General features: G+C 45.2%; 1 long non-coding RNA gene across 1 annotated transcript in view; it reads left to right on the top strand.

Moving 5' to 3' along the window:
* LOC309361330 overlaps positions 1-25624 on the top strand; it is a 1008653-nt gene that overhangs the window by 770923 nt on the left and 212106 nt on the right. The gene's annotated exons all lie outside the window — the stretch shown is intronic.

Raw genomic sequence — 25624 nt, 5'->3', positions numbered from 1 at the left:
AGAGAGGAGGGGGAGCAAGAGAGCTTTAGGAGCACAGCAGTGGCAAGCAGCCCATCACTGAAAGGAGTTGGCAAGGATGGAGATTTTGATCCCCTCATCCCCAGGGCAGCTGTTGATTAGGACCCAGTTCATCCCCCCCCCCCGCCAATACTCCCCGCCCCTGTCTTGAGAGAGAGAGAGAGAGAGAGAGAGAGAGAGAGAGAGAGTATTGGTGTGGGGAATGACACATGCTGTATCAGAGTCTTAGTGCAAGAGTAGCTGGTGCATGCTAAAGAACACAGGAGCCTTGCTGGGTTAGATCAGCATTCTGTTCCCACAATGGCCAACCACATGCCCTTGGGAGTCCATAGGGACACGGGGACAAGAGCACTCTGTCCATCATGTTCCCCAGAAACTGGTAATCAAAAGCATGTGGTTTGTGATAATAGTGGCAAGAAATAGCCCTGACCGGAGCCACTGATCAACATATCCTCCATGATTCTAAATGTCTACAGCTGTCCAAATTGACAGTCACCACGGTCTCCTTGTGGCTAGGATAATACACCCAAGTTGATCTGATTTCGAGAGGAGTGACATTTCCCTGAGCCACCCCAAAGCAGCCACTACCGCTTCCCAAATGCCAGTGCTCAGGTGGTGAGAGTAAGCCAGAGTGGCACAGCCTGTGCAGCAGTTGCTGAGCACAGAGACAAGGAGAAAACTGGCTCTTGGGGCCAGAGGGGGCTGGCGCCTGCATCATGAGACTGGGCTTTCTGCCTCCCGTGCTGCCAATCGCAAGCGGACCCAGAGTCAAGCAGCGATGGCAAATTCTGGTTTCGTCTCCGTTCTCCTCTGCCGAGTTCTACAAGGGCCACGTTGAGACTAGGGGAGAGACCAAAGCAGAGAGCTAGAGCCACCACCTGGACTGGATTTGAGTCAGAAGGCAGGCAGGTGTGGGTACCTGAGAGGAAAGTCCGGTTGGTGGGGTAGTGCCTGGTTTGCCCTAAGGGACCAGCTGCCACTGCATGGAGCAGCTGCTGATCGTTGACAAGGGCAACTCCATTTACGTGCCTTCGAGGCACATGCACACTGCCGCAGAGCTGGAAGGGGCACTGGAAGGGGCAAAAATGTCCCCCCCCCCAAGAGCACAAAAGCGGCAAAGTGGCATGGAAACAGCATCTCGACTCCCTCCCAGGAGCTTTGGCACCGACTTTTCAGACCTGTGGAGAGTTGGAGCAAGGAGTTTTGCAGGGAGGCTGCTGGTTTTCAAAAGGCCTTTCAAAAGGGCTTCCGGAAGTTTAGAGGGTGTTTGCAGGCTTTTCCAATGCTGCCCCCAATATACGCAATTTCATTTAAACGCACAGTACCTCGGAACGCAACCCCCGTGTAAACCTGCTTTGAGCCCGCTACAAGAACATCTAGAGGATAGCAAACCAACTGTTACCTTTTCTAGGAAGCCGTCTTCTCCCTGAGATCAGAGGAGGAAGGCAAGAGCAACAGACAACCAAGGGTGTTAATGGCACAGGCCCTGAGAAGAGAAAGAAACAGCCCGTTGGCTGAACAGAATCTGGGCAGATGGCAGGGAAATGCACACGGTTCAGTGGCCCTGCGAAAGGGCAGGTGGGAGGACCAGAACCTGGGATGACTCAGTCAAGGCAAACAAAGGGCATGAACAGCACACAGGAAGCGGATGCAGAGCTACAGAAGCTGAAGCTGAATGCAGCGGAGGACCCCCAGCCCCCACATTGCTGAGTGGAAGAGCAGCTGTTTTCCAAGCAGGCAAGCAGAGTGGGAAGGGTAGACATCCAGCACATGAACCTGCCAGGTAAATCAACCCCTTTCCCTACCAGGTCAATAAGTCTGGTGACGGGAACTCCGCCAAGCGGGTGCCTCATCCAGCACAAGGCTTCCAAGGAGGTCCCGAAGCAGCTTGGTAGGTAGCTCCCACCGATGGTGAGGAAATAGTCCTTGCCAGGGTCAAGGTGAAGGACAAAGATAGCCTCAATCTTCTCTTCCTTGCTGACGTACACATCCAGGGAAATGTCCACCGTCTCACCTAAAACGGGAGGAGGTCAGGTAGATACACTCTTGGGCACAGCCAAGTTGGCTTGTCTGTAAATTAAAAGTGAAGACGGTGAAGAATTGAACAGAAGGACACAATAGGAGGCTGCTGGATCAGGCCAACGGCCCATCTAGTACAGCATCCTGTTCTCACAGGTGTATGGGGCAAACCTTAACTTCAAGAATTAGGAGAAGAAGCGACTCAGTTCCCACCCCCACCCCACTTTCCTCTCTAGTCCTCCAAAGCAGCAGCTGCACAGAAGATGGTGACAGGATACTGGGGGGTGAGAGAAAGTGATCCTAACAAAAGAATATCAAAAGGGAAAGGATTTTTGCGCCCCCAATGTAACTTTCTTTTTTAGTTTACATTTCATTGAGTTTTTAAAAGTTTGGCTAGTTCTATATGTTCCCCAAGATATTTTTGTGCCTCCACAACATAAAAATACGATTATTTTTTTAAAAAAGTAATTTTTGGACGGACTGCTCTCACTGGTTCCCTGCGATGCCAAAAGGTGTTTGGGGACCCTCCAGCATTGCTTGGCTTCAATTCATTTGTCTGTGTGTCTTTGTTTAAAGCTGGTCACACACACTTTTACACTTTGGGCTCAGCTGCTTTGACGTGTGGCCCTTGGAGGCTTGAGCATGGGGCAATGCAGCCCACAAATGTTAAGCCTCCCCTGCTCTACCAAACTCCCAAGGTTTGAGGGAGGAGGGTTGGGAAGAGGAGGGGAAAAGGAAGGCCTTCCCTAGATGAGCCTTGGGGTCCCTTTCCAACTCTACAGTTCTCTGATTCCAGAGAGAGACGCGCTGGGCTCCAAGTATCCCTCGCAGGGCTCAGCGCGAAGCCATGCCTTCCAATACTGGCTGTCACTGAGCTTGGGGATAAAGGAGAAGTGGAGGGTGACCTGCCCGTTGTTTGTGATCTGGAACCTCTCCTTCTGCAGCTGCCGGAACTTCACATTCTCAAACGGAAACTGCAGAGCAAAACGGGGGGGGGGGGGAGTGCTTGCCTTCAGCAGAGGCAAGGAAACGTGCTCCAGGGGGGAGTTTGTCCTTGGCCCCAGCCTCTCATTTAGGGGACTGCACATGCCACAGGTCCACGTGGGGCTCTCCAGATATTGCTGCACTTGCCACTGGCCACGTTGGCTGGGGATGATGGGAGTTGTAGTCCAGCATCTGGAGGGCACCACGCTGGCGACCCCTGGAGTCTTTGCCTGCGAGGAAGAGGAAGAGGCTGCCGCTCAGTGGAAGGGCATCTGCCTTGCATGCAAAGGTCCCAGGTTCTATCCCCAGCATCTTCAGGTAGGGCTGGGAGAGATCCCCCGGAAATCCTGGGGAACCGCTCAAGACTGAGCTAGATGGGCCAAGGCCTTCTTTCCCCCCTGGTCTTTTTGCAGCAAACCCTCTTTAAGGGGTTGGAGAGGATCCTAGTCGTCCTTACCTCCCTCCAGGGAGGGAAGGAATTCGTTCTCCATCCTGTCCATCAACTGAACAATATCCTCAATCACTTTCCGGTACCGTCGGTCATCCACAACCTTCACCTATCGGGGGGGGGGGGGCAGAGCACATTTGTTGGGGCTATGGACTAAAAAGGGGGGGCATGAGTTAAGAGCAGAAAGGCCTGATGCACCCCCTGTTCCCAGCCCTGAAAGAGGCAAGTACTGTAACTCTGAGAGCTTCCCCAGGATGGCAGCGGCTGTGACTTCCAGAGCCAATGGGCTGAAGCCCAATGCTCCAAGCCAAGTACCACAGAAGCTCCATTGCATGAATGGAGCCAACGGTTAAGGTATACAGTTCAGCCCATGTGGTCTGCCATGCCTGCAGGAGCAGCGTGTACTCAGAACAGTGGAGAATGGTAGCCTAGGGATTTAACAGAGCCAAAACCTGTCCACTCCTTGCACCGGAAGTCATTGGCCAAGGAGGAGCTCTGTGGAAAGGGGCCTGGTTGTTGGTCAGGGCCTGCCCAGATTCGAGGAGGTGCCACATAGCAGGCAACTAAAAAGCCTGAATAGACGATAGCCCTGGCCAGGGCAGGTGTTACCCTGTGAGGAAGAGGGAGCTGGCGGGCTTGTGGTCGCTCCTTTTCAATTCCATGTGGCTTCGGTAGCTGAGCTGATTCACGCTGCCTCCTCGCCAGAGGATTGGCTCACACCATGCTGGCACACGGCACTTCCCACTGCAAGGAGACAGTTGGACTGGCTGAGGCAACACACAAGGCTCACACAGTCAAACTTTGGCTCCACACACGGCCTGTGATCTTGACCACGGTCAAGAGCTGGAGATGATGGGGCTTGGGAGTCCAACTTCTGAAGGGGCGGACCTTGCAGGTGTGCAGGCATTTTGCCTCATGGAGAGAGTTGTCAGGAAATCAAAAGCTGCCTTCTACCAGGTCAGAATGATTTTCTGACCTCCCCCAGTTTGGATTCCTACATTGCAGGGGGTTGGACGAGATGACCCTCGTGATCCCTTCCAACCCCACAATTCATTAATTAAGTCTCCTCTGGCTGGCAGCAGCTCTCTGTGGCCCAATCCTTTTTCAGGTGGAGGTGCCTTTCAACTTGAGACTCTGCATACAAAGCATATGGCACACCACCAAATGATGATCCTTCCCCAAAGCAAGGGGCCCCGTTATTCTTGTTCAGACACTATTTTTTCAGTGATCCAAAAGACCCTTTCTGGCACCTGAAATGCTGCCCAAAGGAGCCTGCCGTTTTCCGGCTTCGTCACTACATGTTCCGCCTGTCCTTTTGATTTCCCCATTACCACAGCAAGAGCAATGAAACTAGCAGGCCTAGGTGGCTTCTGACAGTTGTCAAGAACCACAAGAATATGCCACATCCTGGATGGTGAGGCTCAATGGCTACTAGCCATAATGGCCAGAGAACATACTCCACCAAGAGAAGCAGTATGGCTTGGAGGAGGGGAGCGTGCTGTTGCACCCAGGTCCTGTTTGTGGGCTCCCCGAGAGGCATCTCATTGGCCAATGTGAGAACAGGATGCTGGGCCAGATGGACCAATGGCCTGATCCAGCAGGGCTGCTCTCATGCTCTTATGCCCTGGCAGACTCATCTTGAGAGAGCACCAAGTCTCATTCCCAGACTTCCTTGACACAAACAGGATTCTCTGCTTAAACACGCCATGAAACAGGATGCTGATTATCAGGACAAATGTGGGGGAAAGGCTGCTTGTGGAAAAGGAGCCAAAACATTTCCAGAGACTTTGAGCAGGGATGGCTTGAGGAAGACAACATATCACAGCCTTGCATTTCACAACTCGCCTAGCAGCCTTTGGCAACCGGGAATTCCATGCAAGCAAAGTGAGCAGGTGAAGGAGAGCTGGATCTCTCTCTTCCTCCGTGGCTTGGTGTCCATTCTGGCTGCAGAGGAAAGGAAGTCCGTCCAGCCCTCAACTCTAGCCCTCCTCCAACAGCTTGCTTAGCAGAAAGCCATGTTTAAAATATATGTTTTACTAGCCTGCTCAGGAGGATGGAAAGGCAGGACACTACTAGCATCTCAGCAGACTAGGAAAAACAAACAAGCCTTGCAGAAGAATGATTGAGAGGACTTACTTACAAAGGCTCAACTATCAAGCAGGATCTGTTTTAGAGTCGAATTTGTACGTCGGGATGAACTTGATCTCTCCCTCTGTGAAATCAGCAAAAGCTGTCTTTTGGGTACGCTGAATGTTTAGCTAAAGCCAAAAAGAAATCGCTTATCAGCAGAGAAGCAGAAGACCCCCTGTTGCCTGACAATGGAGTCTATTAACAGCCACTGTTGTGCTGGAAGACCAAGGTGAAGTACTAGTAGGTTAAAGGTAAAGGTAAAGGGACCCCTGACCATTAAGTCCAGTCGTGACCGACTCTGGGGTTGCGGCGCTCATCTCGCGTTATTGGCCGAGGGAGCCGGCGTACAGCTTCCGGGTCATGTGGCCAGCATGACTAAGCCGCTTCTGGTGAACCAGAACAGCACACAGAAACAGCGTTTACCTTCCCGCCAGAGCGGTACCTATTGATCTACTTGCACTTGGACGTGCTTTCGAACTGCTAGGTTGGCAGGAGCAGGGACAGAGCAAGGGGAGCTCACCCCGTCGCGGGGATTCGAACCGCCGACCTTCTGATCGGCAAGCCCTAGGCTCTGTGGTTTAACCCACAGCGCCACCCGCGTCCCTACTAGTAGGTTAGCCAAGTGCAAAAAAGGGGTATACCTGCTGAGATCCTATCTTATACCCAATTCTTAAAGGTACAGGATGCTTGTGCATTTTTGCCCCATGTCATCTTAAATTACTTTGCTGCATCACACGACAGGAAAATCCTCTAACTCAGGAGTAGGTTGGTTTCTGCTTTCTTCTCTGTGCAGCGAAGTGCTTGTCACGAGACAGGTTGTTTACATTCCACAGTAAATGCACTGTTGGGTTTCTCACGGGAAAGGAGACTGGATGTGACGTACACTGGTTTCCTGTTTTTCACTGTTCTTTGCAGTTTCAGTTTGTGGTTCTCTCCGTGCTTTAGAGGAGAGAGGATGCATTTCCTGCTCCGGCAGAGGCAAGATGTTTTTCTTTAACATACCAGCTTTGAACTGTAAATAAAGCAATATAGAGTATGTAGCATGTACTCCTCATCCTTCCGCTGTGCACGGGATGCTGCTTTTCACTAACACATGGTTCCGGGCCCAGAAAAATGCGGTCACATGGTCATGGGCTCCAGAAGTCGAATCGGAGTGCCGGCAAAGGATCGGAATGCAGAGGGACAGATCGGATCGGAATCTGCTCTGCGCGTAAAGATGATTGATGAGGTATGTGCTACTGCTCCGGGCAGCCTGCCAGCTTCTAATTAATGGCTTTATGGCTGGACTTTGAACTTTTAAAGCCGTTTTGTCGGGCACAGGCAAAAGGCTCACAGGCACAAGTTACTTTGCTGGGGAAATCGAAAGTAACTTTTAAAGGCGCTTTTGGAATGAAGCAGCTGCAGATAAGCAGAGCAGCACAGACACAGCTTGTATAAAGCAGTCTGATTTAAAGCAGCAGAGATGACGCAGAAGGCTAATGCCAGAGTCATGATGGCCCTTCAGGATGCTTGTGGGATTCCTAAGCTCAATAAGAAAAATTATACGGACTGGGTTCTGTATGCAGAGGCTATTCTGCGGAAAGAGGGTCTGTTTGAAGTTATTACAGACACCCCCCCAGCTCCAGTTACAGATGCATGGGAAGCTAAGGATTCCAAGGCAAGGGGAACTCTTACATTGATAGTATCCCCAGAAGAGCTCTGTCTATTGCGTGATAAGACCTCAGCCAGAGAAATTTGGGACGCTTTGAGAGAGGCTCACTTGAGGACAGAAGCTGGATCCACTATGTTTTACTTTAACAAGCTGCATAATATGGCTCTTGCTGAAGGTGGAGATGTGCGTATACATCTGATGGAGATGCAGAATCTGAGACATGAGCTGCAACAGAGAGGACTCAACTTTCCAGAGGCTGTGTATTCCTTCATGATACTACAATCTTTGGGTTCAGGTTGGGAGTCTGTTGCAACTCAGATTGCTGTACAACCAGCTGCTCAGCTGACAGTGGACTATGTTACTGCCGTGATTCAGAATGAAGCAGATCGCCGGGGTGCTAGCTCTAGCTGCATGGGCAAGTGGGAGACTTCACAGACGTCATCCCATAGTGCAGTGGAACCACCAGATGGCGCCAAAGCTTTGAAGGCAGTGAAATGCTACTCGTGTGGACGTCTAGGCCATATGAAGAGGGAATGCAGATATCCCAGGGCCAAGACAGAGCAGCGCAGCGAAAGCTCATCGCGTGGAAAAGGCCGAGGCAAAGGCAAAGGTCCGGTGTCCAGGACAACGCAGCATAAGGCAATGGTCTCACGCTTCACTCCAAAGGTTGCAGAGGTCCAGAAGACGTCTAGATCTTTCTTCGTTGTTGATTCAGCGGCGACGCATCACATGTGCAACGATAAGAGACTGTTCGTGTCTTTTACACCGCAGGAGGGTGCGATTCACCAGGCGGATGACCACACAATTCCCAGTAAAGGCTACGGAACTGTTGTTCTTCACAGTTTGGACTTATCGATACAGAATGTGCTTTATGTGCCGGATGCCAAACATAATCTGCTCAGCGTTGGACAGCTGAATGAGCGGAACATTGACGTTTCCTTTAAGAACAAAAGGTGCATCATCACAAAGAAAAATGATTATGTGTTGTATGCTGAATATGTTGATCGTTTGTTTGTTTTGTATTATGATGATGTTGTGCAGGATGACACTTGTTGCATTGCAGGTTCTAACAAAAGTTTGCATGCAGAATGTATTCACGATTTTCATAGAAAATTTGGTCATTTGCATTTTGAGGCAGTATCTAAAATGCCTGCCTTGGTTGAAGGTATGACTATTAAACCCTGCAGGTACCACATGAAGTGCAAGGCATGCGCAGCAAACAAGGTGAAAATGGCTGCGAAAGGTAAGGTGTCTAGTAGGCAAGCTACAGAACCATACCAGATTGTTCATGCTGATTTGGTTGGACCACTAGCGCCCTCTTTAGGTGGTAATAGGTACTTCATGGTTCTCATTGATGCATTTTCCAGATATATTTATGTGTACAATCTCAAGCAGAAATCAGAGGCTTTTCCTAGGTTCAAGGAATTCTGTGCTTGGTTGAAAATGTGCATGGTAAGAAGATAAAGACTCTTTTCTCTGATCGCGGGGGAGAATTCACTTCTCAGCAGTTTGAAGCTTTTCTGACTGAGAAAGGAATTCAACACGATTTGTCTAGTCCTCGCTCGCCATGGCAGAATGGACTTGCGGAACGGGCAAATCAGACATTGCTTCAAGGGTTAAAAACCTTGCTGCATGATGCCAATCTTCCAGAGAGTTATTGGGCCGAATCTCTCTCGTGTTTTGTTTACAGTTACAATCGCAGGTTATCTTCAGCGATTGGTTGTACCCCCTATGAGAAGATGTTTGGCAAGAAACCAACAGACACGTGGCCCTCACAATGCTGCAGAACTACAATTCCCATCATCCCTGATTACTGGCCATGATGGCTGGAGCCAACAGGAACTGCAGCTCAGTAACATCTGGCAGACCACAGGTTAGCCATACCTCCAACAGACAATGTTATATGTACCAATAATCCATACAAACTGTTAACAACCACCAGAATACACCCCCGACACTATGAGCAACTGCAAAACCACCCTTTTGCATCCTACGTTGGCTCCCAGGACGTTTCTGAGCACAATTCTCAGTGTTGGTGCCAACCTTTAAAGCCCTAAATGGCCTCAGCCCTGAAAGAGTGTCTCCATCCCCATTGTTCAGCCCAGGCATCAGGGTCCAGCACCGAGGGCCTTCTGGCCTTTTCCTCACTGTGAGAAGCGAAGTTACAGGGAACCAGGCAGAGGGCCTTCTGAGTAGTGGCACCTGCCCTGTGGGACACCCTCCCGTCAGATGTGAAGGAGATAAGTAACTATACAGCCTTTAGGGAAGTTTTTAATGTTTTATGATGGTTTTGCATATGTTGGAAGTCCCCCCCTTGCCTTCCTTGCAGCATCCTTCTCAAAGGGCTAAGGCACGACTACGCTCACAGAGTTTAAATCCACCGTAAGGTGCAGCAATCAGGCCTGTTTCAACACAAAATACCAATGCTCCTTATGCCAAGTGGGAGAAAGGTCGTCAACATGATGAACACACAAACCTTGGAGAGAAAAATGTAAAACAAAAAGCACCAGCAATTTAATTGGACTTAATGGAAGTCTCTGCTGATAAGAACATGTGAGCAACGCAGATTTTCCAGACAGATGCAAAACCTAGAGCAGGAAACCTTAGACCTTTCGATATTGCTGGACAGCAGCTATGCTGGGGCTGATGGGAGTCCAACAACATCTGGAGCGTGTGCTGAGCTAGGAAAGCCCTCTAACTGGGAAACGGCAGAGCAGTCCTACTTATTCCAAGGCAACCCTCCAACTTAATTGGGACTTGCTTCTAATTCAGGTTGCACAAACCGGCAACCTTAAAAAGCATTTGTAGAAGTCGCAGTCATCCTATGTTATAGCTACACTTTGCTCCTAACTGCCTGAAAGTGGTTTCTCTAGCCTAGGCTGGGGTATCCCAGACAAAGGAAATAAACAGGGCAATATCCTAAACCACCACATATAACACAAAGATGTCTCTCACCTGGTCGTAGGTCAGAAGTCTCTGAAGCTCATTTTTAGTGATCAGATGACAATGCTGGAAAAAAGCAAAGCAACCACAGCTACAGGCTAGCTCACGGGGTCGGGGGTCGGGAGGCAGCCTGCTGCCACTTCCTGCAATATGTAGTAAGACTGATAACTAGGATTGGGCAGTATGATCATATTAGGCTAGTGCTCTGTGAACTAGACTGGCTCTTGAACTGCTTCCAGGCCCAATTCAGAGCATCCCATTTGGCCTTTCAAGTGTTTCAAGGTTTGGGGAAAGGGTACCAGAAGAAGGCCCACTTATGTTTGCACTGCCTCTCCACTGACTAGAATCCCTTTCCCAGGGAACTCCTGCTCTTTCAAGCATGGCAGGGCCTTTTCAGTCATGGCACCCGACCTTTCAGAATAATCTCCCAAAGAGGTTCACCTGGCCCCTGCTTTGATGTCCTTTCAGCAAAGACTTTTAGAATTTCCCCTGGTTCTTGAATTCATGGGCAGGGCGCTTGTGGCCCTCCAAACCCTGCTGTAGTACACAGGAACATGGGAAGCGACCTTATATTGAGGCAGACCATTGACCCATCAAGCTCAGGACGGACTACATGGACTGGCAGCAGCTTTCAGGCAGAGATCATGCCCAGCCCTAGCTGCACACACTGGTGACTGAGCCGGGAACCTTCTCCATGCAAAATGGCCGCTCTGCTTTCGCGTTACTGCCCTTAACAAACTGCAACTCCCACCCCGATCACTGGAGAAGTTGCCCACATTTGCTATAATCTCATCTAATACATCTCTGCCACTCGGTTTATGTTGCTCTCTCCTGGCTGCTCTAGTAGAAACCTTAGTGCAGCAGCAGGGATCGCCGACACTGCACCCTCCTGGTGTTGCTGAAGTGGAACTCTCATGAGCCCGTCAGCAAGGCCAATTCTTAGCAATTATGGGAATTTTGGTCAATCAACATTTGGAGAGCACAATGCTGCCTGCCATAAAGAAGGCTGATCACCGAAGAATTGATGCTTTTGAATTCTGGTGCCGGAGGAGACTCTTGAGAGTCCCAAGGACTGCAAGAAGATCAAACCTCTCCATTCTGAAGGAAATCAGCCCTGAGTGCTCACTGGAAGGACAGATCCTGAAGCTGAGGCTCCAAGACTTTGGCGGTTTCGGCGCTCAAAGTCTTCCATGTGGGCAGCAAGGTGGGAATTGACCATGCAGAAGCTGGTATTGTTGCAGACAAGCCTCACGGCCACACACCCCTTGTTACCCTGCAGGGGCGGAGCAAAGATGGCTGTTAGTGAGCAAGCAGGAAAGAGGGGGAACTGGTTGGCAGAGATTAGAAAAACAGATAGACAGACAGACAGACAGAAAGATCGACGTAGGGAATTCTGCTGTCAGGGTCTACTCCCCATCTTCCCCATGATGCCTGTGGCCACTGTCTCCCTCATCACTTCCTTGATGCGGCTGAGCTGGTCCTTACTGACAAAGATGAGCACCAGCTGCACCTAGAAGATGCAAGGTACTGGGATGTCTACCAGCTCTGTTCATTGCTTGCTGTCCTGGGCCGGCTGGATGCAGATAGGAGTGGCAGGTGGCACCAACTGGGGATCCCCCAAGGGAAGAAGGCTCAGAGCCAGGGAACTGGTGGGGGGACTGTGGGATGTAAACACAGGAGCAGTCAATGACAACATTCCTAGAGTGTACATATTAGAACATGGGGAGGGATGTCAGTCCAGCAAGCAGGTAAACGTCCTGGGATGGACTTCCTCCGCATGTGACCAGAGGTGGGTGTGGCCTCACCTGTGCAGGTAAATGATAAAAGCACAGGGCAGGCAGCCATCTCTCTCTCTTGCCTCTTGCCTCTCTCATCTTCATCTTTCGAAGAAGCAGGATGCCCTCTTGGCTCTCAGCCAAGAGAGGAGGAAAGGACTATCTTCCTATAGATAGATTCTAAATGTATTTTACCTTTTTAAGCCTGTCTGCCTTCTAGGATCATATTGTGAACAGAATGTGAGTAAACTCTTTTATACTTTTATAAAGACTGTGTTGTGTCTTGTATTTTAAGAGGGATCAAAAGGGGGAAATTACCAGAGTAATTATTATAGAGGTTCTAGCGAACCTGTGCACACGTTACCGTTGCGAACTTAAAGGGGAATGTTATAAACTCTGCTGATATTTTGGGAACTTGTTAGCACAAGTTGGATAAGGATATAATTAGTCAATATATCCTCTCCTGTACCCTGAACATTCCCACAAAGGGTTATGGGCCTAGTATTGCATATTTCTGCGTATTTCTGAAGGATTGCATTGGATTGTGATTTTGAGTTGAGTAGTATTTTTCTGAGTTAACTTCCTGGTAAGCACATGGTCCTTTGTTCCATTGTGCAGTGGGGATTAAGCAACCCCCCTTCCCTCAGAGTTCACAGTGACCCAAGGCAGTGAAGAACTGTTTTGTATTTTGAGATTTTTGAGATTTTGATTTTAAAATTTTGAGAAATTTTTAAATTTTGAAGAATTTTCAAATTTTGGATTTTAAGATGGCTAGAGCAGCTTTTGATAGTGATGCAAAGCTAGGAATGCCTGTGCTGAATGAACACAATTTCATACACTGGAAGCAGCGCTTGATAGCATGTTTAGATTATAAGGACTTTTTGGAAGCTTTAAAGCCTCAGCCTATAGGGACAACTGAGGGAGATTTAGCCAAGATAAGTGCTTGGAAACGCATGAACAGCAAAGCTAGACACATAATTTTGAGTGGACTTCGTGATGAGCAGCTATCATTAATAAATAGTACAGATGATGCGTCTCAAATCTTAAGAGATATTGAGCGTGTGTATGGAGAATCTAGCATAAACTGCTTCAGAAACTTGGTGTGTAAATTAACCAGAGTGAGGATGAATTCAAAAGAGGAATTTACAGAGCACATCAACAAGTTTACTGAGATTATTCAAAGCATTGATCTGACTCCCAAAGCTTTTGATGAAGATACAAAGATAGCATTTTTGTTATCGTCACTTGGACCACGCTTTAGCGCATTTGTAAGTTTGATGGACCATAGACAAGGTCTGACTTTTAAAGACTTGATTGGTTATTTAAAAGAATATATATATATATATATATATATATATATATATATATATATATATATATATGCAGGTTTTGGTGTCCTCGGGTGTCTTCCCGTGTAAAAGTTGGGGTGTCTAGGCGACGTTTCGACGAGGTCTCACTCGTCATCTTCAGGCTGGTGCTTTCGGCTTCTTGTTACTGGAACAGAGCAGGATCTCAGTGTTTGAGTTCCTATAAATACTGTTGAGGGGGTGTGGTGTATAGCCTCCAATGTTCTGGGCAGAGAGGAAGTTCCCAGGCTAGTGTGCCTTTTCTTCTTTTGTTCCTTAATTACTTGAGGGATATCTTGAGTGATTTCTTGAGTGATATCCTGAGTACCACTTAGGTGGGTCATTAGGTGTGGATTAGTTGCTAAAGTCTTTGTGTCTTGACCTCTTGAACTTTGTGAAGAGTTTTTCTGAGAAGATGGCTGTACTGCACTTAGTTGTGCTCTGGCTTGGCTTCGTGTATAGGGGCGAGCTGTGGTTTTGTGGCCTGTGTCAGCCAGATCTGTGTAGGGATTGCAGGGGGGTGCAGCATCCGGAGGTGCCACCATGGTTTGGCTACTGGATGGTGTCTGTAATTTATCTGTGGAGAGGGTCTGGGTTTGGGTCTGGTGTGGTTGATTGGTGATGGCGTTCTGTGTGCCTCTGGATCTGGTGTCAGTTTTTGTGGGGAGGGCTAATTTCCAGATGTCTGGCAAGCGGGATGTGTCGTCACGCTTGTTCATGTTGTGGGGGTGTTTCTCTATCTCGATGGCTTCCATGATTATTCTCTTGTGGTGATGTTCCATGTTAAAGAGCAATTTGGAATCTGCAAAATTAATTTCGTGTCCTGTTTCTTTCATGTGTTGGAAAAGAGAGGAAGTTTTTTCTTCTTTTTTGACGGCATTCTTGTGTTCTGCGATACGTGCATTTATTCGTCTGTTTGTTTGTCCAATGTACGTGGCTGGGCAGACTTTGCAGGGTATTTCATAGACCCCTTGGTTTTCCAACTGGATTTTATCCTTGGGGTTTCTGAGGATATTGGCTATTTTTTGGTTGGTGCAAAAGGCTGTTTTGATATTGTGTTTATGGAGGATTTTGCTAATTTTATCTGTAGTGCCCTTGATATAAGGAAGGAGGGCCATGCCATTGTTTTCTTCTGTGTCTTGGTTTTTTGGGGGTGTTTCTTTTTGGATTAGCTTCGTAACCCTGTTTTGCTGGTATCCATTGGCAATTAACACATTTGAGAGATTCTGTAACTCAGTTGTCAAGTGGTCTTGGTCAGCCAGGCGTTTGGTTCTGGAGATGAGAGTCTTGGCTACGGAGTTTATTTGTGCAGGGTGGTGGTGTGATTGTGCATGTAAGTAGCGGTTGGTGTGTGTTTTTTTCCGGTAGATAGTGTGTCCTAGGGAGCCATCAGGTTTTTTGTAGATTAGGACGTCAAGGAAGGGAAGTTGGTTGTTGGCTTCTATTTCCATAGTGAATTGTATTTTGGGGTGTAGGCTGTTGAGATGTGTGAGGAAGCTATCCAGTTTTTCCTTCCCGTGTGGCCAAATTACAAAGGTGTCGTCAACATATCTGAGCCAAAGTTTGGGTTTGTGTTCTGACTTGTCTAAAGCATTGGTTTCAAAGTGTTCCATGTACAGGTTTGCGATGACCGGTGAGAGGGGTGATCCCATAGGTGCTCCTTCTATCCCATAGGTGCTCCCCACAAAAACTGACACCAGATCCAGAGGCACACAGAACGCCATCACCAATCAACCACACCAGACCCAAACCCAGACCCTCTCCACAGATAAATTACAGACACCATCCAGTAGCCAAACCATGGTGGCACCTCCGGATGCTGCACCCCCCTGCAATCCCTACACAGATCTGGCTGACACAGGCCACAAAACCACAGCTCGCCCCTATACACGAAGCCAAGCCAGAGCACAACTAAGTGCAGTACAGCCATCTTCTCAGAAAAACTCTTCACAAAGTTCAAGAGGTCAAGACACAAAGACTTTAGCAACTAATCCACACCTAATGACCCACCTAAGTGGTACTCAGGATATCACTCAAGAAATCACTCAAGATATCCCTCAAGTAATTAAGGAACAAAAGAAGAAAAGGCACACTAGCCTGGGAACTTCCTCTCTGCCCAGAACATTGGAGGCTATACACCACACCCCCTCAACAGTATTTATAGGAACTCAAACACTGAGATCCTGCTCTGTTCCAGTAACAAGAAGCCGAAAGCACCAGCCTGAAGATGACGAGTGAGACCTCGTCGAAACGTCGCCTAGACACCCCAACTTTTACACGGGAAGACACCCGAGGACACCAAAACCTGCATATATATATATATATATATATATATATATATATATATATATATAAATGTCAAAAAAATAAAAATAAAAGAAGAATGCAGAGATAGAGCTGAATCTCCAGTGAGAAATACTAGAAGCAAGGACAGTAGTTATGCATCTAGGCAATTTACAAAGTCGAAAGAGATGCCTAAGAAGGTGATTTGTTTCAATTGTAACAAAGAAGGACACATTGCAAAGAATTGCAGGGCTCCTAAAGCAAAGAAACCCCACCCCTTTCAGCCAAAAGGGGAAAAGAAGGGGAAATGTGAATGCACATGGCTACTGCAAGAAAGGAATTTAGCTGTCCAGAATCGTGAAAATAAACGTAATAAATGGATTTTAGATTCAGGTGTCAGTTCACACTTTTCATATAAAAAGGACTATTTTAATGAGATAAATGAGATAAATGATGAAGAAGGATCTGAAATTGAGGTTGCAGATGGCAACATTGTTAAAGCAAAAGGTGCAGGTTCCATGAGTCTGAAATGCAATATAAACAATGAATGCATTGAGAACACAATCTCTAGAGTTTTATACGTACCAGAGCTGAGCTGCAATTTAATCAGCGTGTCCACTTTGGACAAGAAAGGTTTCCAGATCACATTTGGAAATGGAGAATGCAAGGTGACTAAAAATGGCAAAGTGGTTGCTCAAGCAAAGCTAATCAATGGTGTATATGAGCTTGATCTTTCAGAGAACCAGTCTGCAAAAGTGGCAAATTCCATCCAGAAGGATGAGGCAGATCTTGATCTATGGCACAGAAGGCTTGGACATAGAGACACCAACGTCATTCTGGATCTACAGAAAAGAGAACTTGTAAGAGGTTTGCAGGTAAAGCAGAGCAACAAAGCTCCAGCAAAGTGCGTAAGCTGTATTACTGAGAAGGCTGTAAAACCTTCATTTCCACGTTGTGCAGAACAAAGAAGCAACAAAGTGCTTGACATAGTGCACACTGACATATGTGGACCTATGAATGTTCCCTCACTGGGAAAGAATAGATATATTTTAATATTTCTGGATGACTTTTCAAGATTTTGTGTTGTATATTTCCTCAAAGAGAAGAGTGAGACAGTGGACAAGCTCCAGGAGTACATTGCCATGGTCAAGAACAAATTCCAGAGAGCTCCAGCTGTGCTAATGAGCGACAATGGAGGTGAGTTCTGCTCAAATGAAATGCAGGCTCTCCTGGCCAAGGAAGGAATTGCACATGTAACCACAATTCCTTACACACCACAGCAGAATGCCATAGCTGAGAGAAAGATTAGATCCATTATGGATATGACAAGGTGCATGCTAAAGGATGCATGTTTGCCACAGAAGCTGTGGGCCGAAGGAGTGTACACGTTGGTCTATTTGCAGAATAGACTGCCAACTAAAGGTGCAGAGCGCACACCATTTGAACTTTGGCATGGGAAAGCTCCCAGTCTGTCGCACATATGTGTGTTTGGAAGTCCGTGTTACTTCCACGTGCCCAAGGAACACAGACACAAGCTTGACTCCAGGGCAAAAGCAGGTATCCTTGTGGGATATGCCTCTGGAGGCAAAGGATACAGAATTATGGACTTACAAACTGGTAAGACAAATGCATACCATGCGGTTTATTTTGATGAATATGGAAAAGTAGACACTAAGAACACTGTTGTGATCACAAATTCATCAAGGACTGGGGAAAGTTCACGGATTATCTGAAAATTATATGTGATGAACAGACAACGCTAGTGGGTTTTAAGGAGGTTTTGTGATAGTACAAGGTATATTGTAAAAAAGAAACAGAGATGGAAGGATAATACTAAACTGGCAATATTATATATAGAAAATGTGTGAAGATAGGAAAAATGGATGATTGATGGAGGTGCTGGTGGAAGTTCAAAAATTGAAAATTTTTAAACATGGTGGTTTGGACTTATTTTGTAAAGGAAAAAATTAATATATATATATTGTAAAAAAGAACACTGTTGTGGACTCTTCCGATGAGTCAGAAAGTACTCAAGAGTTTGTATATTCCCTTTTGAGACCCCACAAAGTAATGATCTGCCTTCGAGTGTTACAGCGCCCCCTACAGGCGACGCACCAGAAGACGCAGAGGACCAGAACCCTGGCGGCACCAGAGACGAAGAGGAGGACTCAGATGGGGACATTCCTGCATTGGAGGAGGATGAGGAAGCTGATGCGGTCGCAGAACCAGAGGTCAGGCGCTCGTCCAGAACCAACAAAGGTGTCCCACCATTACGGTTGTCCTACTTTGCAGGGTCGGCGTTTCCACAGGAACCTTCCACTTGGGAAAAGATACAGGAGATGCCAGCTGCAGAAGCCAGTCTCTGGAGGAAGGCCATGCAGGAGGAGATGGATGCACTGCATCAGAACAAGACCTGGACACTCACTGAGCTGCCTCCCGGTAAGAAGGCCATTGGCAGTAAATGGGTTTTCAAGGTTAAGAAGGGGTCAGAAGGAGAAGTGCAGCGCTACAAAGCTAGACTTGTAGCACAGGGATTTTCACAGTGTTTGGGTGAAGACTATGATGAAGTTTTTGCACCAACCGTGAGGTACAGCAGCATAAGAATGCTTTTAAGCATTGCAGCCTCCAAGAAAATGAGGGTGAAACACATAGACATTGCTACCGCTTTTCTACATGGGCAGATTTCTGAGGAAATTTATATGAAACAGCCCAAAGGTTTTGTGAAACCACATGAGGCACATTTAGTGTGCAAACTCCAGAAAGAACTTTATGGACTTAAACAGGCTGCTAGAGCCTGGAACCAGAAGTTGCATAAAATGCTGACGCAACTTGGGTACAAGCAAGGCGACGCTGGCAAGTGCTTGTACAGTAAGTCAAATAATGGACAATTCTCATATATTTTAGCTTTTGTCGATGACCTGATTATTGCCACAGCAAGTGAGAAAGACTATACACAGATAGTAAAACACCTTAGCAAAGAGGTGGAGGTCAAGGAGCTAGGAGATGCCCAGTACTACCTCAGAATCCAGGTGGAAAGAGAAGAGGACGGCTCATTTCTTCTCAGCCAAAGACAGAAGATCCACGAGCTAATTGAGCACATGCAGATGCAAGACGCACATCCAGTTGCTACACCGATGGCTACTGACTTCCTGAAGAATCAGCAGGATTTGAAGCAGTTGCCAGACAACAATGGCTACAGACAACAATGGCTACAGACGCAGAATACATTGCAGCAATAGAAGCCTGCAGAGAGATCGCCTGGCTTGGGAATTCCGGGTCGGCGCCATCAGCTATCGGCTCCGTGGAAACCGGGTCTGCACCGCTACGGCGAAGCGGGGACCCTATAGGAATCACAGGCGTGTAAAGCCTGTGAACGTGGGACTCGGCGGGCACCTTTTGCGCCCCCCATTTACGGGCTTCGGAGCGGAGCGGGTGAGCGGCGTGGTGCTGTGAGTCAATTGCTTCTTTCACCGAGCGAAGCCGCGTAGCCGTTGCTGGAGAGCGCTGACTTTTTCCTGGGACAATTTGACCACAAAAGCAACTACCCGTGAGTAGGGGAAATTGGATTTAATTGAAAAAGAAGGGGGGGGGGGAAGACTCAATTGGATGCCGAAGCGGGGAGGTCTAAACAGGAAGTCCGCCTTCCGCTTTGTAGATAGATCAAAGCAAAGAGACTTTTAAGCTAAAGCTTTGGAACTAAACTTGAAAAGGACTGTTTTCTAACTCGATAAACCTCTGAATCCCCTTCCCGGGAAGCAGGGAAGGAAGGGGGTTGTGGTTTTGGACTGTACAAACCTGCAAGAGAGAGGGAAAGAACTTAAAATCCACTGCTCAAACTTGGGAGCAGTCTGCCAGTGAAAAAAGACTGTTGCTTTTTAAACTGCGTGCTAGCTGTCAAGAGAAGGCTTTTTGACAGCAAGAGAGATACATTGTGACTAGTCTTTAGAGAAAGCAACTGGAAGGTAACAAAATTGGAACTGTTTATTTCTCCCGGGTGGAGTTTTAAGGAAAAAAAACAAAAATAAAGAAGAAAAGCTACTTTTTTCTGGACTATTGCAACTGTTTCCACCTAGAGGGACCTTTAGAAATTGCCACAAGGAGAATTTTCCACTGGTAAACAGGAACTGTGTATCTGAGACTGACCTTGGCTCTTCTATTGTTTAAGTGTTATGGCAAATGGTAAAGAGAAAGTAGACTTGTCATCCCTAGACAGAACAACGAGGTCTGGGAAGACCTTGGGGCAGCGAAGGCAATCAACAGCTGGCCTTACTACTTCATCTGTGACAGTACCAACACAACCTAAGTCTAGTGGAATGTCTTCAGAAGATGTTTTAGCGAATGCATTAACTAAGATTAATGAAACTTTGCAGCAACTCAGTACGAGGGTTGAAGAGACTAATAAGAGGGTTGAGGAGACAAATAAGAAGCTCGATACTGCAACTAAAAAAATTGATTTAAACACAGAAATGTTAAGCAGTCTGGGGCAGAAGGTCAACTCTAATACAGAATCTATTCAGAAATTGTTGCAGGAATCCACCTTGACCCAGGAAAAAGCTGCCGCTGTGGAATTTAAGGTAACGCAATTGGAAACAGAGAAGGTTCCAGACCTACAGAAACAAATTGAACACCATAAACTGACTTTGTCTATGATTGAATTGAAGGAAAAACAGACGAATCAGAGCTGTACCTGAATTGGAGAAGGGCACCCTGATAGATTTTTTGACACAAGAATTTGCAGAGTTTTGGAAGTCGGAATTGAAACAAGAAGAATTTAAAATCGCGAGGGCTTTCAGACTAGGAAAAGGAGGAAAGAAGATTAAAATAAGGGATTGTCTGATTACCCTCCGATCTAAAGAAGAAAGAGATAAAATTTTGGTTTACATTTCCAGAATCCTTTGATAATTCTGCAATCAAGAGTGGAAATTTTTAAAGACATACCGAAACATCTTTTGGATCTTAGATCCAATTTTGGAGACCTGGTTGCCCTTCTGAGAAAGAACAAAATTATTTTCAGGTGGGAATTCCCCCAAGGCCTATCTTTTAGCTACAAAGGAAAAAAGATAAAAATAAGATCAGTGGAGGAAAAAGACAAATTTCTGGGAAAGCACGAAGAAGACCTGCAGAAAGGACTTGGAAAGGAGCCAGAAGCTCTGGACAAGAGTTCACCAAAAAAAGGGAAATCAACGCCACCGACTGATATAGACAAACTACTGGGTGTTGTTGGAGGAGAAGCAGAGTAATTACACCATGACACTACAAGCATTAAGCTGGAATGTAAATGGACTGAACTCCCCGGAAAGGAGACGGAGAGTTTTTCATATATTAAAAAAAGAACAATTGGACTTGATTTGCCTACAAGAAACACATGTGACAAGGCTGCATGGGAAGATTTTGAGTAACAAAAGACTAGGACATGAATTTATTTCATCAGATAAAGTTAAGAAAAGAGGAGTAGTACTTTATGCAAAGGAGAGCCTGTCACCGAAATTGTTATTTAAAGATGATCAAGGAAGATTTGTTGCAATTGAAATTCAATCACAAGGAGAGAAGTTCTTGATAGTAGGTATTTATGCACCGAATGAAGGGAAATCGGAATTTTTTAAGAAGTTACCTGAAACTTTGATGGATTACCTGGACTATAATATGATTTTGATGGGAGATATGAACGGACTGGTGTCTAAAAATATGGATAAAGCCCAGAGACAGGTGGTTACAAAAGACGGCAGGTTACCAAAGACGTTCTTTGATATGGCTGACAATATGGACCTTGTTGATATTTGGAGAACTAAGAACCCCCTGGGAAGAGAAGGAACTTTCTTCTCTGAAGCCAAAATGACATGGACAAGAATTGACCAAATTTGGGTAACTAGGGGGTTGGCCCCGAAGATTAAAAAAGTTGAAATTTGCCCTAAAACTTGCTCCGACCATAATGCCATGAAAATGGAAATGATATTAACACCAGCTGGTTCCTTTAGATGGAGGATGAATGACTCTTTGTTTAAGAATGAGGAAGTGACTAAAAAGGCCCAAAAAAACTTGAGAGACTACTTTGAGATAAATATGAATACCACTACAGAAAAAAGAGTAATTTGGGACGCAAGCAAAGCAGTTATGAGGGGTTTTTTGATACAACAGAGTGCAATTAAGAAGAGAGCCCAAAATGAAAAAAGGGGGAAAAAATGGAAAAAATAAAGGAAGGAGAAAAGAGACTGAGAGCAAAACCAAAATCACAGGAGATCCTGAAAGAGATAAAGTTACATCAAGTACAATATATGAAATTGATGAATCAGGAAATAGAATGGAAGATTAAACAGATGAGACAAAAGACATTTGAATCGGCTAACAAATGTGGGAAACTGCTGGCTTGGCAAATGAAAAAAAGACAAAAACTTAATACCATTACAAATTTGGAAGTGGAGGGAAAGAATATACAGAATCCTGTGGAGATTAGGAAGTGCTTTCAGAAATATTTTAAACACTTATATACACAGGGAACCCAGAAAGAAATTGATATTGACCAATTTTTGAAAACAAATGGATTAAAAAAAATCTCTCAAGAGAACAAGTTAATGTTAAACTATAAAAAAACAGATCAAGAGGTGGAAGGAGCCATTCAGAATATGAAACTGGGCAAATCTCCAGGGCCGGATGGTTTGACTTCAAGATATTATAGATCCTTGAAAGATTGGCTAGTACAGCCTTTGAAGGAAGTCTGTAATGAAATACTGGAGGGGGAAAAGGCACCAGAGTCGTGGAAAGAAGCTTATATTACACTTATACCGAAAACAGAATCGGAGAAGATGCAGCTTAAGAACTACCGTCCCATATCTTTGCTCAATGTGGATTATAATTTTTTTGCTGAAATTATGGCTAAAAGATTTAAAAAGGTATTGGTAGAAGAAATCCACAAAGATCAAGCAGGCTTACTCCCGGGTAGACATTTGTCAGATAATACAAGAAATATAATCAATATTTTAGAAAAATTACAAGTGAACATTAACACTAAAGCAGTTTTGATATTTGTGGACGTGGAGAAAGCCTTTGACAACATTTCTTGGAGCTTCATGAAGAAAAGCTTACAGGGAATGGGGGTAGGCCAAGGTTTTGAAAACGGTATAGGTGCAATTTACTCAGAACAAAAAGTTAAATTAATTGTGAATAATGTAATTACAGAAGAATTTAGGATTGAGAAAGGAACACGACAGGGCTGCCCAATTTCCCCATTGCTTTTTATATCGGTCCTGGAGGTTTTGCTAAATATGATTAGAAAGGACCAATTGGTTAAAGGCATACAAGTCGGAGCTAAACAGTATAAATTGAAAGCTTTTGCCGATGATTTGGTATTGACATTGCAGGTGCTGGAATCCAGTACTAAAGGAGTATTGCAATTGATTCAAGAATTTGGTCAGGTTGCGGGATTTAAGTTGAATAAGTTGAAAACTAAGGTTTTAGAGAAAAATCTAACACCGATTGAGAGAGAGAGGTTTCAGAAAAAGACAGGATTAACATTGGTTAAGAAAGTGAAATACCTGGGGGTTAATATGACTGCTAAGAATGTGAATTTATTTAAAGATAATTATGAAAAATGTTGGATGGAAGTGAAAAAGGATTTAGAAATATGGTCAAATTTGAAGTTATCATTGCTAGGCCGAATTGCTGCCATAAAGATGAATGTATTGCCAAGGATGTTGTATTTGTTTCAAACATTGCAAATTTTGGACAAGGTGGACTGTTTCAAGAAGTGGCAGAGAGATATTTCTAGATTTGTCTGGCAGGGCAAGAAGCCTCAAATTAAATTTAAGATTTTAACTGACGCTAAAGAAAGAGGGGGATTTGCCCTGCCAGACCTTAAACTTTATTATGAATCAGCCGCATTTTGCTGGCTGAAAGAATGGCTGCTTCTGGAAAACACAGACATCTTGGATTTAGAAGGTTTCAACAATGTATTTGGGTGGCATGCATATCTGTGGTATGATAAGGTCAAAGCACACAAAGCGTTTAAAAACCATATTGTTAGGAAAGCACTGTTTAATGTTTCGATAAGATACAAGGATTTGCTTGAAAATAAAACTCCAAGGTGGTTGTCACCAATGGAGGCCAAGGCTCTGAAAAAACTTAACATGGAGGCAAATTGGCCGAAATATTGGGAAATTTTGGAACAAGAAGGAGATAGATTAAAACTGCAGAGTTTTGATAAATTAAAAAACAAAGTACTAGACTGGCTTCATTATTATCAAATTAGGGAGACTTATAATTTGGATAAGAAAATTGGCTTTCAGCTGGAAAAATCAAAATTGGAAACAGAATTGTTAGATCCTAAAACTAAGAATTTGTCAAGAATTTGTCAAGACCTACATTGGCTCCCAGTATGTTGCCGAGCACAATTCAAAGTGTTGGTGCTGACCTTTAAAGCCCTAAACGGCCTCGGTCCAGTATACCTGAAGGAGCGTCTCCACCCCCATCATTCTGCCCGGACGCTGAGGTCCAGCACCGAGGGCCTTCTGGCGGTTCCCTCATTGTGAGAAGCCAAGCTACAGGGAACCAGGCAGAGGGCCTTCTCGGTAGTGGCGCCCGCCCTGTGGAACGCCCTTCCAGCAATAAACAACTACCTGACATTCAGAAGACATCTTAAGGCAGCCCTGTTCACAGTTGAATTCACAGTTTTTAACGTGTGATATTTTACTGTATTTTTGGTTTTTATGGAAGCCGCCCAGAGTGGCTGGGGAGGCCCAGCCAGATGGGCGGGGTATAAATAATAAATTATTATTATTATTATTATTATTATTATTATTATTATTATTAATAATAATAATAATAATAACTTGCTGTTGAAATGGAATACACAGGATGAAATGGTTAAATCTGTTATGATCAAATGGGCACAAGATGTTGGACATAATATTATGCTGGCTGACTGGGAAAAGTTATGGACCACAGGTATGAAGTTTACGGCATGTAATGCCTTAAGAGAAAATATAATGAAAATGATCTACAGGTGGTACTTGACACCAGTCAAGCTCGCAAAAATTTATCACTTGCCCGATAATAAATGTTGGAAATGTAAAGAGACTGAAGGTACATTCTTTCACCTTTGGTGGAGATGCCCAAAGATTAAGACCTTTTGGGAGATGATATATAATGAAATGAAAAAAGTATTTAAATATACCTTCCAGAAGAAACCAGAGGCCTTTCTCTTGGGCATGGTCGGCCAATTGGTGCGAAAGGAGGATAGAACTTTTTTTATGTACGCCACAACAGCAGCAAGAATACTCATCGCAAAGTATTGGAAAACACAAGATCTACCCACCCGGGAAGAATGGCTGATGAAGCTGATGGACTATATGGAACTGGCTGAGATGACTGGCAGAATCCGAGACCAAGGAGAAGAGTTGGTGGAAGAAGAGTGGAAGAAATTTAAAGTTTACCTTCAGAAATATTGCAAAATTGAGGAATGTTAGAAAGATGTTGGGGAATTTTTTTTTTTGTGGTTTTAGCAGAAAGGATATAAAGGATTAAGTAAAAATGAATTGGTGAAAGAGAGAAGGTAAAATTATAATATGTTAAGATAAATTATTAGGATAAAAACAAAGTTGGAAGGATTTGCTGGAATATTTAATTGAATTAGAATACAAAAATGGGAGGCGTGAGGAGGTCACGGAAATAAGTAAATGAAAGACAGGACATGGAAAGATTGAAATGTTTTTAATCGTCTTTTTATTCTTTTTTGTATTTTCTATCCTTTTTGTGTGTGTTTTTCTTTTCTTTTGTCTTTTTTCATATTTGTAATTTTGTGGAAAACTTAATAAATATTTTTTTTTTTTTTTAAAAAAGAGAGATCGCCTGGCTTGATCAACTCATACAGGACTTTGGGTTGGTGAGAAAAGGGCCTGTCAGCTTGCTAGAGGACAATCAAAGTTGCCTGAAGCTGACGCAGAGTGAGAAGTTCCTGGCCAGAACAAAACACATTGGGGTTAAATACCACTACATACGCCAGATGATCCAGGATGGACTTGTGGAGCTATCCTAC

This window comes from Podarcis melisellensis, assembly GCF_964234715.1.
Source record: "Podarcis melisellensis genome assembly, chromosome: W".
NCBI classification, from domain to species: Eukaryota; Metazoa; Chordata; class Lepidosauria; order Squamata; family Lacertidae; genus Podarcis; species Podarcis melisellensis.
The sequence above is the reverse complement of the archived record's forward strand: the minus strand, read 5'-3'. Positions and strand labels throughout refer to the sequence as shown.